This window comes from Megascapheus bottae, chromosome 8 (genome assembly GCF_031878675.1).
Source record: "Megascapheus bottae isolate mThoBot1 chromosome 8, mThoBot2.hap1, whole genome shotgun sequence".
Taxonomy (NCBI): Eukaryota; Metazoa; Chordata; class Mammalia; order Rodentia; family Geomyidae; genus Megascapheus; species Megascapheus bottae.
Window position 1 is genome coordinate 47,549,083 of NC_143516.1, and position 19,698 is coordinate 47,568,780.

Here is a 19,698-nt window from a genome sequence, read left to right on the forward strand (position 1 = left end):
GCCCAGCGTGACCCCAAACCCATCGGGAAAGCAGAGCCGGTGCCAAGCTATAGAACTTAACTCAGACCCCTCCACCCTGCCCAAGAAAGACTGGCAAGGACAGGAGAGCAAGGAATTTAGAATCCTGTCCCTTTCCCAATAGCCCCCTCCCCCAGGCCATTGACTGGAGACTGACAGGCGGGTGGGTGCTAAGACCCAGCACCCCGCCAAGGGAGGCAGAGCTGTCCCTGCTCCCACCCATACAACAGGTTCCTCTCCCAGGCTACAGGATCTGGAGAGTGGGGGGCGCTGAGACCCTACCTTCCAACAGCGGGTAGGGTGCGTGGGAGTTTAGGAGCCAGCATCTGTCCCCCTCAAATCTTGAGCCGGACATCCTCCACTTGGGAATCCCCAGCAAGACAGCACCAAAGGGCCTCCCACAGTCACAGACTCCTGGCCAAAGCGGCAGAAACACAGCACAGAATTGAAGGGCTGACCAGCAGCCAAGCTCGCCTTCTGAAAAATAGAAAGGCCCTTGGAGCCCACGTCCTTGGCTGGGCCCTGCCCCTGGGAACAGAGCAGTCACCAGCTGGCCTACCTGAGAGTCCCTGGAAAGTCCCAAACTCCAGGCCCCTGGAAGCAGCACAGGAAAACCAACCATCTGCCCAGCGGGCTGAGACTGAAGCACGCAGATCCAACCCACAGCCCACTGTGAGGCCACTGGTTGGCTTGAGAGCTAGTCATGCAGCAGCACACAGCCTCTGGGAACAGGCCAAACACCTGCAAAAACTGCAAACTCTGACCTAGTCAGCAGAAGAATCAATTTGGCCGAGAACCACAGGTTTACACAGATTCCCAGAACCACCGGTCCCAATCCAAGTAAAGACTGCCACCTACTGACCACAGAGCAAACTACAACAACAGTTCTCCATGCCTAGGAGAGCGCAAAGACGAATTACGACATAAATAAATAATCAAAGTCCCACACAAAGCCCAAAAGGAAACAAGAGCGAAGGGACGAGAGAGATGTCACTATCCCAAGAAATGACTCCTGAAGTGACACGAAACATGACCCTATTCAAGCAGATGATTGTGGACATGACTAAAGAGATTAAAACAGAATTCCAAAAACAATTCCAGGAACATAAGCAGGAAATCACCAAAGAGCTCCTTGAATTCAAAAGAGAAATGGAAGAAAAGATTAACACCCTCACAGCAGACATGATCAGCTCAGTGTCCACACTTCAAGCAAAAATGGAGGCATTAAGCAGCACATTGACTGAGATAGAGAATAGAACATCAGGAATGGAAGATAAAACACAAGAGCTGGAACGGAGAATCGCCACCTTGGAAAAATCAGTCAGAATCCTCCAGCGAGAGCTCCAGGAACTGGCAGATGCAGCAAAAAAGTCTAATCTTCATATAATAGGGGTTGAGGAGGGCGCAGAATTTCAGGACAAAGGAATGCAACCTTTATTCACCAAAATCATAGCAGAGAACTTCCCCAACCTCAAAAGGGAAAATACTCACATTATTGAAGGTTTCAGGACTCCAAACAGGCAAGATCCTGGAAGGAATTCATCTAGACATATCATAGTAAAGACACTAGACCCGAATACCAAGGAATTGATCTTAAATGCGGCAAAAACAAAGAAAGAGCTATAATACAATGGGAAAAAAATTTGAATTACAGCAGATCTCTCCACGCAAACCCAAAATGCAAGAAAAGCTTGGAAAAACATCATTGATATCCTGAAGACCAACAACTGCCAACCCAGACTGATATATCCTGCAAAACTAGCATTTACATTTGAGGGAGAAACAAGAATATTTCACTCCAAAGAGAAGTTTTATGAATACGTGCACACTAAACCAGCGTTACAAAAAAATACTAATTAATCGAGAACAAATTATAGAACATCAATAAACTCCATCAAGAAGCAAATATCTATAATTCACTAAACACAAAAGGGGGAAAAAAGAGAGAGAAAGAATCTTAGAAGTAAGAATAAATAATGACAATGGGACACTGACCACCTCTCCATAATTTCCCTAAATGTGAACAGGCTGAACAATCCACTCAAAAGACACAGAGCAGCAGACTGGATTAAGAAACACCACCCATCCATATGTTGCCTCCAAGAGACCCACCTCACTGCCAAAGACAGAAACAAATTCCAAGTGAAAGGATGGAAAAGAATTTTCCACTCCAATGCACCATGCAAAAAAGCAGGAGTAGCAATCTTAATCTCCGACAAAACTTCTCAGTAATATCAGTACATAAAGATAGAGACGACCATTATATATTAGTAAGGGTTACAATCCATGCCCATAATATTACAGTTATAAACAGTTACTCCCCCAACACAGGAGCACCCAAAATCGTCAAACAAACTCTCTTAGAATTACAGAACAAGATAGACTCAAACAAAATCATAGTGGGAGACCTCAATACACCACTCTCAACAAATGACAGGTCAACTCAACAAAAATTAAGCAAAGACACCATCAATTTAAACTACACTATAGCCCAGCTGGGCTTAACAGATATACACAGAGTCTTCCACCCAGCGGCGAAACTTTTTACATTTTTCTCAGCAGCACATAGAACACAATCCAAAATAGATCATATAATAGTTCAAACAGAAAACTTAAGCAGATACAGGAGGACTGATATAATCCCATGCGTTCTATCAGACCACAGTGGAGTCAGACTAATTCTGAACAAGGCAGTCAAAGTCAAAAAACATTCAATCACTTGGAAACCGAACAACACACTTCTGAATAACTCCTGGGTAACAAATCAGATCAGAAATGAAATTAAAAACTTCCTTGAATGTAATGACAATCAAGAAACATCACAACGGAACTTATGGGATACAGCAAAGGCAGTTCTAAGAGGCAAATTTATCACAGTAGGAGTGTATATTAAAAAGATAGAAGAAGAGCATGCAAATAACCTAAAAAAAACTGAAGCACGTAGAGGAGCAAGAAAAAGTTAATTCTAAAACAACTAGAAGGACAGAAATAACAAAACTAAAATCAGAAATATCAGAAATTGAACAAGTTGTGGTATTTGTACACAATGGAATTCTATGCTGCTGTCAGAAAAAACCGACATCGCCCCATTTGTTAGGAAATGGAAAGTCTTAGAAAAAATCATATTAAGTGAAGTAAGCCAGACTCAAAGGAACTTAGGCTCAATGGTTTCCCTCATTTGTCATAATCAGTAGAAACCTTAGGCTCTGCTAGCAGAGATCTGCAATAGAGCAAAACCTTGATACATAAGGCCATTTAGTATGAAGCTAATTGAAAGGACCACCAGGATATTGAAACAAAAGCCATATAATGAATGATTGTTGTCCTTAATGTACTATGTTATCTCTCATCTCCTTTGCTGTCCCTTGGGTATCTCATATTGTCACAGTATCTCACTTTGTTATCTGATATATTGAATTTATTTGTATTTGGTTATTTGAAATTTGATAGGGAAGGGGGGAAAACCAAGACGGGGGGTGGGTGGTGGGTGGGGGGGAGGGTAATGGGTACCAAGACATGTGAAAGGGTATCAATGTATGTGAATTAATGCACCTTCTATCTGGCAAATATCATGTAACCCTTTTATTAATTACAATAAAAAAATTTTAAAAAAAGAAAAATGGGTTAATATAATGAAGGATTTGGACAGTAGACTACACAGGTAGACTGTACTTTAGATTTCAGCTTCATTGTAACTTTGGAAAGGTATTTTCCTTGTTCATTTATGAAATATTCATCTTATTTAGGTAATGAAATAATATATTTTTAGAGCTTTTGAATTATCATGTTCTTATAAGTCATGAAAAGTTTATGATAATTGTTATTTTTTTTTTACTTTGCTAGTTCGGGGGCTTGAACTCAGAGTCTGAGCACTATCCTTGGGCTTTCCTCAAGGCTAGTGCTCTACCACTTGAGCCACAGTACCACTTGTGCCTTTTTTTGTGTGTGTGTATGTGGTACAGATGAATCTAACCCACATCTTCGTGCATGCTACTCAAGCACTCTACCACTAAGCCAGACTCCAGCATATATGTTAATTCATAAACTAGGCATCCAAATGCTTTCTGCTTTCCTATAGAGTTCAAAAACTGAATAAAACAGTTAAAATGCAAAAAAAATCATATTAAATGAAGTAAGCCAGACTCAAAGGAAATTAGGCTCAATGGTTCCCTTCATTTGTCATAATCAGTAGAAACCTTGGGCTCTACTAGCAGAGATCTGCAATAGAGCAAAACCTTGATACATAACGTCATATAGTATGAATCTAAGTGAAAAGACCTCCTGGATATTGAAACAAAAGTCATACAATGAATGATTGTTGTCCTTAATGTACTATGTTATCTCTCATCTCTTTTGCTGTCCCCTGGTTATCTCATATTGTTACAGTATCTCACTTTGTTATCTGATATACTGGATTTATTTGTATTTGGTTATTTGAAATTGGATAGGGAGGGGGGAAAACCAAGATGGGGGGTGGAGGGGAGGGTAATGGGGACCAAGAAATGTGAAAGGGTATCAATATATGTGAATTAATGTACCTTCTATCTGGCAAATATCATGTAACCCTTTTATTAATTACAATAAAAATAAATAAATAAATAAAAATCCACAAAAAAAGAAATATCAGAGATTGAAATAAATTCTACTACACACAAAATAGATAAATCAAAAAGTTGATTCTTTGAAAGAGTCAACAAAATAGACAGACCCCTGGCAAGATTAATCAAAAAAAGGAAAGGGGAGAGTCAAATAAACAAGATTAGAGGCCCAAGGGAACAATCACAACTGATTCCCAAGAAATTCAGTCCATAATGAATAGGTACTACCAGGACCTATATTCAGAGAAACAAGAAAATCTAGTAGAAATGGATGATTTCTTAAATAAATATAGGCTACCCACACTGAATAACGATGAGGTAAACAAATTGAACAAACCAATCTTTTACAACGAAATTGTGGAAGCAATCAGGGAAATGCCAACTAAAAAGAGCCCAGGTCCAGATGGTTTCACTGGGGAATTCTATAAGACGTTTAAAGATTAAATAACACCTATACTCTTGAAACTCTTCCGAGAAATAGAAACAGAAGGAGCAATCCAAACTCATTTTATGAAGCTAATATTACTCTCATCCCCAAACCAGGGAAAGACCCAACAAAAAAAGAAAACTACAGATCTATCTCACGCAAAACTCCTCAATAAAATATTAGCCAACAGAATCCGGAAACAAATCTAAAAAATTATACATTATGATCAAGTAGGCTTCATCCCACAGATGCAAGGCTGGTTTAACATTCGCAAATCAATCAATGTAATACATCACATCAATAGAGCTAAGGATAAGAATCATTTGATAATTTCTCTGGACGTGGAGAAGGCATTTGACAAAATACAACATCCATTCATGTTGAAAACACTAAAAAAATAGGAATAAGAGGTACATTCCTCAAAACAGTGAAAGCGATATATGAAAAACCTACAGCCAGTATTATACTAAATAGTGAAAGACTGGAACCATTTACCTTAAAATCAGGGACTAGACAGGGATGCCCACTCTCTCCACTTCTCTTCAATATAGTGCTGGAACCCTTAGCCAGAGCAATAAGGCAAGAAAAGGATATCAAAGGGATCCACAGAGGGAAAGAAGAAATTAAACTATCCCTATTCGCAGATGACATGATCCTCTACTTGAATGATCCAACAAACTCCACTCCCAAACTTCTAGAATTAATAAACTACTTTAGCAAAGTGGCAGGATACAAAATTAACCTTCAGAAGTCAATAGCCTTCTTGTATACCAACAATACACAAACAGAAGGCCAAATCAAGAAAATGATCTCATTCGCAATAGCCCCCAAAAGAATAAAATACTTAGGAATATACTTAACCAAAGAAGTAAAGGAATTATTCAATGAAAATTATAAAAGCCTAATGAAAGAAATTAAAGAGGACACTAGGAAATGGAAAGACATCCCATGCTCATGGCTAGGGAGAACCAACATAGTGAAAATGGCTATACTGCAAAAATTGATATATAAATTCAATGCAATCCCCATCAAAATCCCAAAGACATTCTTTACGGAAATAGAAGATATAATCCAAAGATTCATATGGAACAAGAAAAGACCTAGAATAGCCAAAACAATTCTAGGCTTAAAGAGCAATGCTGGTGGTATTACAATACCAGACTTTAAACTCTGCTATAGAGCCATAATAACAAAAACTGCTTGGTATTGGCACAAAAACAGACCAGAAGAGAGACAGTGGGCCAGAATAGAAGACCCAGAAATAGAACCACATACCTATAGTCAACTTGTATTTGACAAAGGAGCCAAAGTTACACAGTGGAACAAACACAGCCTATTCAATTATTGGTGCTGGCAAAACTGGGCAGCCACATGCAGAAAACTAAAATTGACTCTAGCCTTTCGTCATGCGCAAGCATTAACTCAAAGTGTATCCAAGACCTCAACGTCAGACTACAAACCGTGAAACTGCTACATGATAAAGTAGGAGAGACACTGGAACTCATAGGCACAGGCAAAAGATTCCTATACAGAATTGGAGAGAGACTCAATAAATGGGACTACCTAAAAATAAAAAGTTTCTGTACAGATAAAAACATAGTTGCAAAAGTGGAGAGAAAGCCAACCAACTGGGAAAAGATATTCACCAATAATCCATCTGACAAATGCTTAATATCCAGTATCTACAGGGAACCCAAGAAACTAATCCCCCCAAAACCCAATAAACCATTCACTAAATGGGCAAGGGAACTAAAGAGAGACTTATCAGAAGAAGAGATTAAAATGGCCAAAAAGCATATGAGAAAATGTTCATCATCTATGGTCATAAAGGAAATGCAAATAAAAACAGTCCTAAGATACCACCTTACCCCAACAAGAATGGCCAAGATTTTGAACTCAGACAATGACAGTTGCTGGCGGGGTTGTGAAGAAAAAGGAACCCTCCTACACTGCTGGTGGGAATGAAGACTAGTTCAGCCACTCTGGAAAGCAGTGTGGGAGATTCCTTAAAGAACTGAAAATAGACCTTCCCTATGATCCCGCCATACCACTTCTGGGCATCTACCCTGAACATCATGACCCAGGATATTGTAAGGACACCTGCTCAGCTATGTTCATCTCTGCACTATTCACAACAGCCAGGCGATGGAAACAATCCAGATGCCCTACTGCAGATGAATGGACACAGAAAATGTGGTATATATACACAATGGAATTCTACACAGCCAACAGACAAGATAAAATAATGGCATTCGCAGGGAAGTGGATGAATCTAGAGCGAATCATTTTGAGTGAGACAAGTCAAGACCTAAGGAACAAAAGGCACATGGTATCCTTAATATGTGGCTATTAAATCCAAAGAGTACAAGAGCGAGGACTCAATGACTGCATAGCCAAAGCTATCAGAATGGTAATGGAAATATAAACATAACTATATAGACATAAAAACCTATGACTCTTTAGATATAATGTTTTATTTCATAAATTAATATGTTTCTATGACATACAAACCCTTAGCCTAATTGTGATTAAGTTCTAAATACTAAGTCCCAGTGATTGTAAATAGAGATTCCCTCCTTGAACACTTGTATGTTAAACTTGTCATTTAAAATATGATGTAAAAATCAACATTAATAAATTCTTTAAAAAAAATAAAAAAATTCATAGTCCTGAGCTGGGAGTTTAGCCTAGTGGTAGAGAGCTTGCCTAGCATGCACAAAGACCTGGATTTGATTCCTCGGTACCACATACATAGAAAAGAGCCGGAAGTTGTGCTGAGGCTCAAGTGGTAGAGCTCTAGCCTTGAGAAAGTTCAAGGACAGTGTTCAGACCCTGAGCTCAAGGTGAGGACTGGCAAAAAAAACGTTCATAGTCCTATGTAATTCCACAAAAATCATATTGAGTAAGACTAACAATCCAAATCAGATTCCAAGTCTATACATGCCAGGCCATTATACACTTTAAAAGATTTTTTTAAGATATCACATATTTATTATTCAGTGTGCCCATTCTTAAAGTAACCAAAGAAAAAATCAGTTTAAAAATGCCCAAATGTGGGGCCGGGAGTTTGGCCTCGTGGTTAAAGTGCTTGCCTAGCATGCATGAAGACCCGGGTTCGATTCCTCGGTACCACATATATAGAAAAAAGCCGGAAGTGGTGCTGAGGCTCAAGTGGTAGAGCTCTAGCCTTGAGAAAGTCCAAGGACAGTGCTCAGGCCCTGAGCTCAAGCCCAGGACTGGCACAAAAAAAAAATGCCCAAATGTCAGTTCACACAGTAGCTACATTTCAGCTTAATTTGTTCATGGTGGAGCATAAATGTGTGGTGTCTGGTTCAATTCCTCACAGGCCCAGCTTGATTCTCCTCCAGTGTCTTCTCTTGGAGTTTTACCTGATTTTGTCACCAGTTTTCATCCAAATGTACAAGAGAATGAGGCAATTTTCCTCTTGTTTCTTGGCCAGAAATTGCTTGATTCTGAAAGTCTTATGAGAAGACATGGTGAGAAGCCCAAGCTTGAGCTTTAACCAGGATGGTGAACAAAAGCTGAAGAGCATACTTTAAAACATTTTATAAACTATAAAATTTTAGGGTTCTTTTTGTCATGATCACCACATATTTTTAATAACTAGTTAAAAAATTCTGGTAAAGTATTATTATTTAAGAAACATATGTTAGTCTTTTGTAATTGAGAAATTTTACTTACTAAGAGATAATTTGACCTAAATCACGTGGCTACTTGCAATTTGACCCGGAAACTCAATGTCCTAGTGAACTGAGTCCATTACGGAACATTTAGAAAAATGGTACAGGAACTAAATGTTCAATTAATATACTCCTATAGTTTGAAAATAAAGTGAAGCAGTAATACTAATCATGCCAGGCAAAGTAGACTAATTCATATAAATGAGGATTTCTGTCTACCCTCCTAACAAAAGAGACCAGTGAAAAAGGATTCATTCCATTCCTCTTCACGATTCAAGAATCACAGTGGTCTCATTTTTATTTGCCATGGAACATTGAAATATCATTCATTAAAACTACTTGACTGAGGGTTCTTTTCCTTCATTACAGTCTTTGTTTTCTTTTTCTTTTTGTCTTGTTTGTTCATTTACCCGTCTTTGTGAGGCTGGGTGGGGGGAGGGAGGGACAAAAAGGGAACTGTAACTCCTCTGGCCATCATCTTTATAATAAATATTTTTGTTTAAAAAACTACTTGACTAGGCATCAATAAATATAGCTGCTCAGGAGGCTGAGATCTGAGAATCAGTGTTCAAAAGCCAGTCTAGCAGACAAATCTGAGATGCTCATGACCTACTCACCAGCACAAAGCTGAAAGTAAAGGCATGGCTACTGTGGCATACAGTACTAGATGACCAGATATGAATGAGAACGTAAGACTTGGAGTTCCAGCCTACACACACACACACACACACACACACACACACACACACACACACACACACAGAAGAAAAATCTTTGACTGGCTAAATATGTCAAAATAATGTTTATTCATTTTATTATGGGAAATCTTGGCCAATGTCAAAGTAAATATTTCTATGGGTGATATGGTACCCTTCTGTTTTGTAATATATCAATAAGCCTAAAATTAAATGTTTGGAGGGAAAAATATGATAAAGTATAATGAAGAGCTGCATTAATGTGAAAATCTCTACTAGTTTAATCTCTAAATATTGTATGTCTAATATTTTATTTTATATATTCTTCTGTATATCTAATATTGTACCCAAACAAAAAAGGAAAGAAAGAAAACAGCTACAGCTTACCATACTCCTTGTAATTATTCCTTCTAAAGACAATAAAGTCATTAATTTATTGGGAAACCACCATAATGTATATAGTCATACATACAAATTTTTTTCTTCTACAACTGCAACTATGATATCAATAAGCAGTCAGAGAAGTTTGAAGCCTCAGCAACTTTGAGACATGAAGTAATTATCAGGAAGAAGGGCAACACTGCACAGGGAAGAAGGGAAAAAAAACAAAACAATTACTGTCATAGCTTTTAACTGCTCCCAGGTATAGTAAGTAAAAGGCGAAAGAGTTATACGAACTGAAGAAAACCAGAGCTTTATCTTATGTGATTGTTGTTCGTAATCTACTATGTTATTTCTCTTCTCTTTTGTTTCCCTTTGGTTAAACTCATATTGTTATAATATCTGACTTTGTTACCTGGCATATTGTGTATGTTTACTTGTTTCTTTGAAATAGGAAAGGGAATGGGGGGTAAAGCAGGATGATTGGAAGGGGGAGGGAAATGGAGACAAAAACATGTGAAGGGGTATCAATGTAAGAGAAGTAATATACCTACTATCTGGGAAATATAACTGAAACCCCTCTATACATTACAATAAAAAAGTATAGCAAGTGTTATTGACTTGATATTTGAAATTATTATTTACATTAAATATACATATCAGTGTTTTATAGTCAAAATTTAAAGATTAGTTTTACATTTACTACATGTATAAAGTCAATGCTACAGATTCCTCAGAAAATGGAAAAATATAAAATACAATGTAATTTCCATTATCTTTTAAAAATTCACATAGGTAAGTTTACTCATACCTTATTGCCCTCTTACCAACATATTTTAAAAATAATATATAGTCTATCATCAAAAAATATTTATGTGTATATATACTGAAAGAAATATAGCAGCAAATAAAGCATTCTGATTTCAAGATCAGAATCTAACTCTGAATATCATTGGCAAAGACACATTGTATCTTTATTTAATTTTTTTGGTAACCATACAATTATTTATAAATTTAGAGATATTAGCCTATCCTGCCCCATTGTCCTCCCAAGGTTATTATAGAAATTAAGTGTGACGAAATATTTCTGAAACTATAAAGCAATATGCCAGCAAAGCTATTATATTAGTCTATGTATACCATAATGGTCAATTTCAAAGAATTATTTCCAAGAAACATATGACTTTATTATCTCATTCAAGAGAATTGGTTTGCCTATGAATGCATCTCACTCAGCATTCTGTCATTAATTCAGAATCTAATGAACTGGCAATGGTGACAAAATATAATCTATGAGAAAATTCATCTATAGAGTTGGCTACAAACCAGTCATAGGAAGCTGAAATTTGAAAGAAAAGAAGTGTAAATAGGAAAGGAAATGGGAACAACCTACATGAATCAAGACTGGGTGATTTGCATCATACTATCATTGTATGTTTGCCCAGCAAGAATCTTTTCATTTTTTTTCAAAACCAACTCTCAGGAAATTATTCACTCTTTAAAAAATTTGACTATACAGTTCAATCTGCTTTCCAACCCCTAATGTTCAATGGTCTGACAGTTTTTTTTTAATATAAAAGGCATTTACAAGTGAACTGCATTGAAGTTCTTCCCCTATTTCTTACACCACATCCAGCTAATTGCTCTTTAACATGCTAACAGAAGGATAAGCTGATACATAATAATTCAGGCATGCACCGATCCCATAATACCAGGGACTCAGAAGCAGCATGAGAAAACATCAGATTTTTGGCATGTGGGCTAGATGTTTAAATCTGCATAGATTTTAGCCAATTAGACTTGTCAGACTCCAATCCAGTTGAGAGTGACCCCTGATGGTGGAAAGACATTTGGGACACACCACAGAAAAGCTTGCAAATGTCAGAGAGGCCAAAAGGTGCCCCACTGGCCTCCAAACTATTAATTAGCAACCAGCAAAAGCACCACCAAAGAATCGCTGCCCCAGCACTCCTCCTCCAGAGGTTGCTGCTACTCGCCCTCATTATCATCTGGATGGGAAACAACACCCTTTCCAGGGAGCTCTCAGCAACACTCTTATTGATTAAGTTCCCACAGTGTTAAATCATTCTGTAGCTTTCACTTCAATCTTCCCACCCCTGAATAATAAAACCTTCAAAGGATTTACTAGGATGGAAAGGGAAGTGGGGGCATAAGGAGAGAAGGAACACTACAGTATATTGTTTATAATAGCACCCACAGCTTTGGCATAAATCAGATCCCAGGAAAGGCTTAAAAGACAACACCTAAAATGAAGTTAATCTGAATTTTCTCTTGTACTTCATAGGTATGATTTTAAATAAACACACACACACACACACACACAGCTTCATATGTAAATAAAAGCATGGTACTAAATAATATGTTTGCATGTGCTCAGTGATCTTGCTTAGTTAATCATATTTAGTTAATCTTGCTTAGGCAGGTACCTGTTTCAATATGCACAACAAAATATTCAGGAGGAGTGAGGCAAACAGAAAGCTAGAGCCATAACTTGAATCTCATTTTTAACTCCAAATAACTTATTCTTTCTTTCTCTTATTTTTCAGGCTATGGAGTATTTCTAAACACAGCTGAAAACAAAAACAATATTGATGATACCATATTAGATTCATATATATATATATAATACAGATTGTGGAATATCAAATGAGTTAATCTGTACATTGTATCTTAGAAAGTACATGTGGGGGGGGTAAATGAGAGCACGTTTTGAAGTATATAATATGCCATAATTGTAAAAAGGAAAGTTTCTACTGTCATTTTTTTTTAAAGCAAATAACCAGAAACTTGCTTACTCTATAAAGGAAAATGTCATACTACTGGGTGTAGTTGAAGCAATACATATATGCACTAAGTTAGTTTCACGTTCCTGCAGAGCAATAATAAAATATTAAATTGATATGTAACATCTATATTTAGCTATATTTCATCAGCTTGCATGGCCTAACTACCTGCCTCTGACTCAGTAAGACCACAGTTTCTACCAAATCAGACACCACTCAAAGAAAACAGATGATCTAATTTGGACAAACTTTAAGAGTAAGTTCAGTGTGATGTCTCTACTTTTGGCGGTATACTCTCTCAGTTGAGGACAAGTAAATAAGCTTCTCAGCTTTTTTCTCCTCCTCCTCCTCCTCCTCCTCTTCTCCCTCCTTCTCCTCTTCTCCCTCCTCCTCCTCTTCCTCCTTCTCCTCCTTCTCCTCCCCCTACTCCTCCTCCTCCCCTCTTCCTCCCTCTTTTTGTAGTATCTGTCCTGGGGTCTGAACTCAGGTTCTGGGCACTATCTCTGAGCTGCTTTTGTTTAAGTCTAGCACTCTACCACTTGAACCACAGTTCCATTTTTATCTTTTTTGTAGTATATAGAAATAAAAGTCACATGAACTTTATTGCCAGGGCTGGCTTCCAATCATAATCCTTAAAACTCAGCCTCCTAAATGGAAAGACTTGGAAAAAGTCATATTAAGTGAAGTAAGCCAGATCCAAAGGAACATAGGCTCACTGGTTTCCCTCATTTGTAATAATTAGTACACACATAGGACTCTCCTAGCAGAGGATTACAATAGCTAAAAACCTAGATACACTCTAGGATATTGAAACAAAAGCCATATAACGAATGATTGTTGTCCTTAATGTACTATGTTGTCTCTCATCTCCTTTGCTATCCCTTGGTTATCTCATATTGGTATAGTATCTCACTTTGTTATCTGATATATTGAATTTATTTGTATTTGGATATTTGAAATTTGATAGGGAAGGGGGGAAAACTAAGACGGGAGGGAGGTGTGGGGGGGGAGGGAAATGGGTACCAAGACATGTGAAAGGGTATCAATGTATGCGAATTAATGCACCTTTTATCTGGCAAATATCATGTAACCCTTTTACTAATTACAATAAAAAAAAAACCTAGATACATAAGGCCATATGAGATGAGACTAAATGAAAGGATCTCCAGGATATGGAAACAAGAGCTTTATATGGTGTGATTGTTGTTCTTAATGTACTATGTTAATTCTCTTCTCTTTTGTTGCCCTTCAGTTAATCTCATATTGTTACAGTATCTGACTTTGTTACCTGGCATATTGTATAGAAGTTTACTTGTTTATTTGAAATAGGAAATAGAAGGGGGGAAACAGGATGATTGGGAGGGAGTGGGAGAGGGATATGGGGACAAAAGAAGAGGTATCAATGTGTGAGAAGTAATGCACCTACTATGAGAAGTAATGCACTTACTATCTGGCAAATATAACTGTAACCCCTCTATACATTACCATTTTAAAAAGAACTCAGCCTCCAGAATAGCTGGAATTACAGGTTTGAGCTGCCAGCACTCAGCTGCTTCTCAGCTTTTCAATAGGAAAAAGTATTGATATGATTTCATTATTTTATTTTAGTTCATAATATTCCACAACCACTAAATGTGGTAGTTAGAAAGACCTGGTATATTATAGATACATTTATTTGCTTATTTGAAATACGGAAGAGAAGGAGAAAAACAAGATGACTGGTAAAATGGGATAGGGGAGGAAAATTTGGAGAAAAACTTGAGAAGGTGTATCAATATCCAAGTAATGGAAACAAAAGGTATGTGTATATATATATATATACTTGTGGTGGTTGTTCTTAATGTACTATGTGTAATTATTTCTTTTCTTTCTTTTTTCCACTTATGATTAATTTTATGTGGTTACTGTATCTGACTTTGTTACCTGTTGTATTATATATACACTTATTTGTTTATTTGAAATAGGGAAAGGAAGGGGGAAAACAAGATGATTGAGAGGGGTGAGGGGAAGAAAAGGAAGACAAAAACATGAGAAGGGGTATCAAGTTTTGAGAAGTAATGCACAAATTACCTGATAAATGTAACTGTAACCCCTCTATACATCACCCCGACAATAAAATACAATTATTTAATAAAAAGAAAGAAAAATCCAGTCAGCAAAACAAGACCACAATAATTAATGGATTTGGTAAGGCTTTGAGGTCTATATTATGGTTGGGTAAATGAAATCATTTCTTACTAATTTTGACTCATCTTCCTTGTGTATGTTACCTATGATAAGCTTTGTGATCTAAGCACCTGTCAGGCAAAAATAAGGAACAGTTTAAATTTAATAAGATTATTGATAAGTACCTATATGAGATCTTAGATTTTTAAAAAGTAGAACATCAGGCAAAGAAACATATGAGAAAATGCCCATCATCCATGGTCATAAAGGAAGTGTAAATAAAAACAACCCCGAGATACCACCTTACCCAAATCATAATGGACAGTATTCTGAATTCAGACAACAAATGCTGGTGGTGATGTGGAAAAAGAAGAACTCTACTGCACTGCTGGTGGGAATTTAAAATAGTACAACTACTCTGGAAGGCAGTTTGGAGGTTCCTCAAAAAACTAAAAATAGACCCAGCCATACCAACTCCTGGGCATCTGCCCTAAGCATCATAACCCAGGATATGATAAGGACACATGTTATTGCTGGAATGTTCATGATAGCCAAGTAATGGAAACAACCTAGATGCCCCACTACAGATGAATGGATACAAAACATGTTGTACATATATACAATGGAATTCTACATAGCCACCAGACAAGATAAAATAATGTCATTCGCTGGGAAGTGGATGAAGGTAGATCAAATCATGTTGTGTGAGATAAGTCAAAACCACTGGAACAAAATGTTCATGGTCTCCTTGATATGCACATTTTAGATCTAAACAATACAAGAGAGAAGACTCAATACTCAGATACTCCAGGTCACTGACATTAATTTGGAAATATAAATATATCTATAAAGACAAATAGGTCTATGATGACATATATATATTCTATAAACATATAGTGATATATTATATAGATCAATATGTATCGATGACATACAAAGACAGCTTAATTTTAGTTATGTTCTTAAATTTATGTGCCAGTGATCGCATATAGAGAATTTTTTCTTGAATACTTGTTTGTAGAACATGACATTTGAAATATGATGTAAAAACTCAGTGTTAATAAAAAGTTTTAATTAAAAACAGTGGAACAGCAAATAGAGTACATAGTGCCCAAGAGAGATCAAAATGTTAAATTATTAAAATAATAATCTAAGCAGTAAAGGAGAGTGAACCCTCTAAATAGTAGATGAGTTTAAAGGAAAACCCGATTACATAAATAGGAATTTTGAAAATAAAGGTAGAATCAAAGAAAAATAGCTATGGACACCCCACCATCTATTTTGAACTTATAATTGCTTACATATGAGACGACATGAAATGTTAAAGTGAAATATAGCAATATCACCATTGAAAACAACAGAGACCTAAGTATTCAGTAATGTGAATCTGCATATTATATTTTTAAGCCAAAGGGTTATTATGTAGATTAAATCATGTTAGAAATCTATGTAAGATTTACACTCCTTGCCAAATAAAATAGCAAAAATATTTGAATGGCATTTCTTTAGTGTGCCAAATGCTGATTCCCACTAAGAAAAGACATTCTTCCTAGAAATTTTGACCAGTGACAACAGGTCAGAGTTTATGGTTAAAGCACTAGAAGTTGATGTGGTCTGCACTGTCAAACACAGAGATAGATATAACATATATGACATTCTGCCAGTACCCAATTGATGCCAGCAAGACAGAACGGGGACAATTTGAAGACAGAATCTACCCAATAACAACTCATCACAAAACACAGCTCTTTATTTAAAAAAACAATGTCATTATATGGCCCATAAAATATAAGGAGAAAAAATTATAAGATAATATCAGTATAAATGTGCAAAGTTAGTGAACTGTATTCCAACAGGATGAATAAGACAGACACATGATTTCCATTATGTGAAGTTCAAATGTACTGAAAAATTCATTGTAGAAAATTTGTACACACACACACACACACACACACTTTCAGAAAATAGAGCTCATTACACAATAAGCATCCAGTATAGTCAAACTCAGGAAATTCTAGATAAAATTGTATATATCTAGATTTCATTTCAGCTGCTACTTTTCTCTTCATATCACACACACACACACACACACACACACACACACACACACACACACACACACAATGATCCTAAATGACATTCTGAGAGACTTCTTTTCCCTAATACCAAAGACAGAGCTGTTTCCTCAAAAATCTTGTTCTACATCATCAGACTGTAACTCTTGCTGGGAAGGATGAAGATAATGGCATCTCCAACTGAGAGGCCATTCACACTACTCATAATTATAGAACAGGGTTGGAGTAGTTAGAGAATGGGTGTGGAGGCGAGGGGTAAAGGAGAAAACCATTCAGCCCTAAAAGCCATCCCTCCCCAAAGCTGAATACAGATCTTAAGGGAAGTTCAACCACCTATATTTATCTTGAGTAACAACTGATTTGACAACTCATATTATTAATTTCAATGTGATTTAAAAGAACTGATACCAAATAAGTAATTATCTAAGCAAGGTTTTAAAAGTAATCACTATAGTTTCCTTTAAAAGCACAATCGCAATAATATTTTCACAGTATGCTAGAATGATATGCTATTAACAAAGCACAGTTATACATGTTCCTTAGGACAGAGGGCAATTCTAGCTAAAACCTTATATTACTACTTCACCAGGGAACCATCAACATAATTTTGCATCTTCAAGTAAATATTTTGGACCAGAAGAATAGAAATCACAAACACACTGGAAGTCAATCACAATTCTAGAGTCCATCAAGATAAATTATTTCCCCAACCAAATAAATACCATTAAATAGAAATGGAGATAAAATAGCCCTTTGAGTACTGGAAACCACAATGTTCAGACTAACACTGGTAAATTCATTTTATTCTTTGCATTCATTATCACAAGTGTTAAAAGTTAGCTAGAATTATACCACAACAAAGGTACTACCATTAATTATTTAGTCAAAGAAGCAAAAGTATCCCTCTTAAAGGAAAATAAGACTCAGGAAAAAAGTCATGCAATGTCATTTTTTCTAAGCTAGTGTAATAATAGTAGTGCGTAATAGGATATCTGTAGCTGCTGATTATTAATGTTTTATTAACACACTCTAAATCAGAAGTCAGTTTTCAAGCAATGAAACACAAGGATCTAAAAACTGCTGCCATATTTTCCTATTCCAACTTTCTGAAGAACTGACATTTTGGTAAACATGGTCCCCTCTTTAATTTCCATCTCAACCCATGCAAAAAGTTTATGGAACAGTAATGGAATGCTGACTTCATAACAGAAGGAAAACAGGGGTTTTACTCTAGTTAATACAAATTAAGTGTTTTTAAATTTTAATTTTTTTGGTATTTTCTTTTACTATCACTAATGGTCTTATGATAATAATCATATATAAGCTGACACAATTGCTCTGTGAAGAAATTTCTGCTAAAGGAACTGCAGCCTCTGTGGGAGGTAACTGTCTGAATTATTTTAAACCACTACCTGTCTTCAGCTACAATAGAAAAGGCCTTTAATCAAAATAATCCTTTTTCAAAAGAGCAACTTTCTCCTTCTGCAATTCACTCATCTTAAAAGAGCACTATAGCTTTTGTGCATAACTTAATTCATTCTTCAAGACAAGTACAAAATTTGTCACTGACATTTAGCGCCAGCCGTAGGCAATGGATAAAATGAACTAGTTAGCAATTTAACCTGTAAAAAAAAAAATACCAGAGTGGGATGAACAATTTTCTGCCATCAAAGCAAATGGCTAACATTTAGCAAGGTTTTATTTTTATTTTTTCAGACCATCCCATCTTCAAGAAGAAAGAAGTCAGGCTAACATTTTTTCAGGGTCCTAAATCTTCCTTTCAGCCTATTCTTTTAATGGTTTCAAGTAAATGACTATCCGGAGGATAATTAGGCACTGTGCTGTCGCATCGTGTCAGGTCACAGCTGGATTTAGTCAGCATTAACCTTTGGGGAGAATTGGAATATCAGTATCATTTAAAATTAAAGACGTGTAAGCAGGCATTTCTGGAGATGTTAGAAAAGTAATTGTCTGTAAATTGTTTGACCTTGAGATTTAATTGCATGCACAACACACATTCTAGCAAGAACCCTGGACTGTCTTCAGTCCTTTACCTCCAAACCTTTTTCTCCACAGGGCTTATTAGACTACCTGTGGCTCTTTCAGAGAAATATTAAAGACTTAGGCGTTCAATTTAAAACAAAAGCTGTGAAGCATTGCCTTGTATACTAAAAAAAAAAAAATTAAGCCAATGCGCTTATTTATCAGAATGCTAATTGTATTTATGTATATTTTAATGCATACATACCATAGTCATGTTTGAAAGCTAAGTTTAAATCTCATCCATCCCTCTTCTTCTTTTATTTTACTAACAAGTTTGCATATTTTGCCTTATTCCCTTTTTCCCTAATGAGACAGCTTATGTTTTCAAAGTCCCTCAAGCTAGGCAAAGCTCTCCACCGCTTCCACTGTTAATAATGAAACTTTGTAATTATACAAATCAAAGGTGGCCAATCAGCTTTCCTGGCTGAGCCTTCCGGTACCTCATAAATTATTCATGTGACACTCAGGCTTGTGAACTCACTTGCTTATATTAGAAGCCTAATTAATATTTAATAATACATGCAGAGGCACTTGAAGCTGCATCATTTCTTAAAAAATAAAAATAAAAAGGGTAAATATAAATGTGTACGTGTGAATCTCATTCGTATAAAAAGGAAGTGTCAATGGGATGAGGAAGTAACCACAGAACCCATGAGGTACACTGGGCCAGTGTGATTCAGCCTGGCTGAGCCCACAAACACACCATGTCTTCTTGTGTGAGATCCAGAGAAAAGAAAGTTAGAATCCAGATCCCCCAAAGATTCCTGTAAATCTTTTCTTTCAAACCATG

General features: G+C 36.6%; 1 pseudogene; it reads right to left on the reverse strand.

The window, feature by feature from the left end:
• Positions 1-8,383: 8,383 nt before the first annotated feature.
• On the reverse strand, positions 8,384-8,542 carry LOC150059904 (large ribosomal subunit protein eL39-like; annotated as a pseudogene).
• Positions 8,543-19,698: the final 11,156 nt, after the last annotated feature.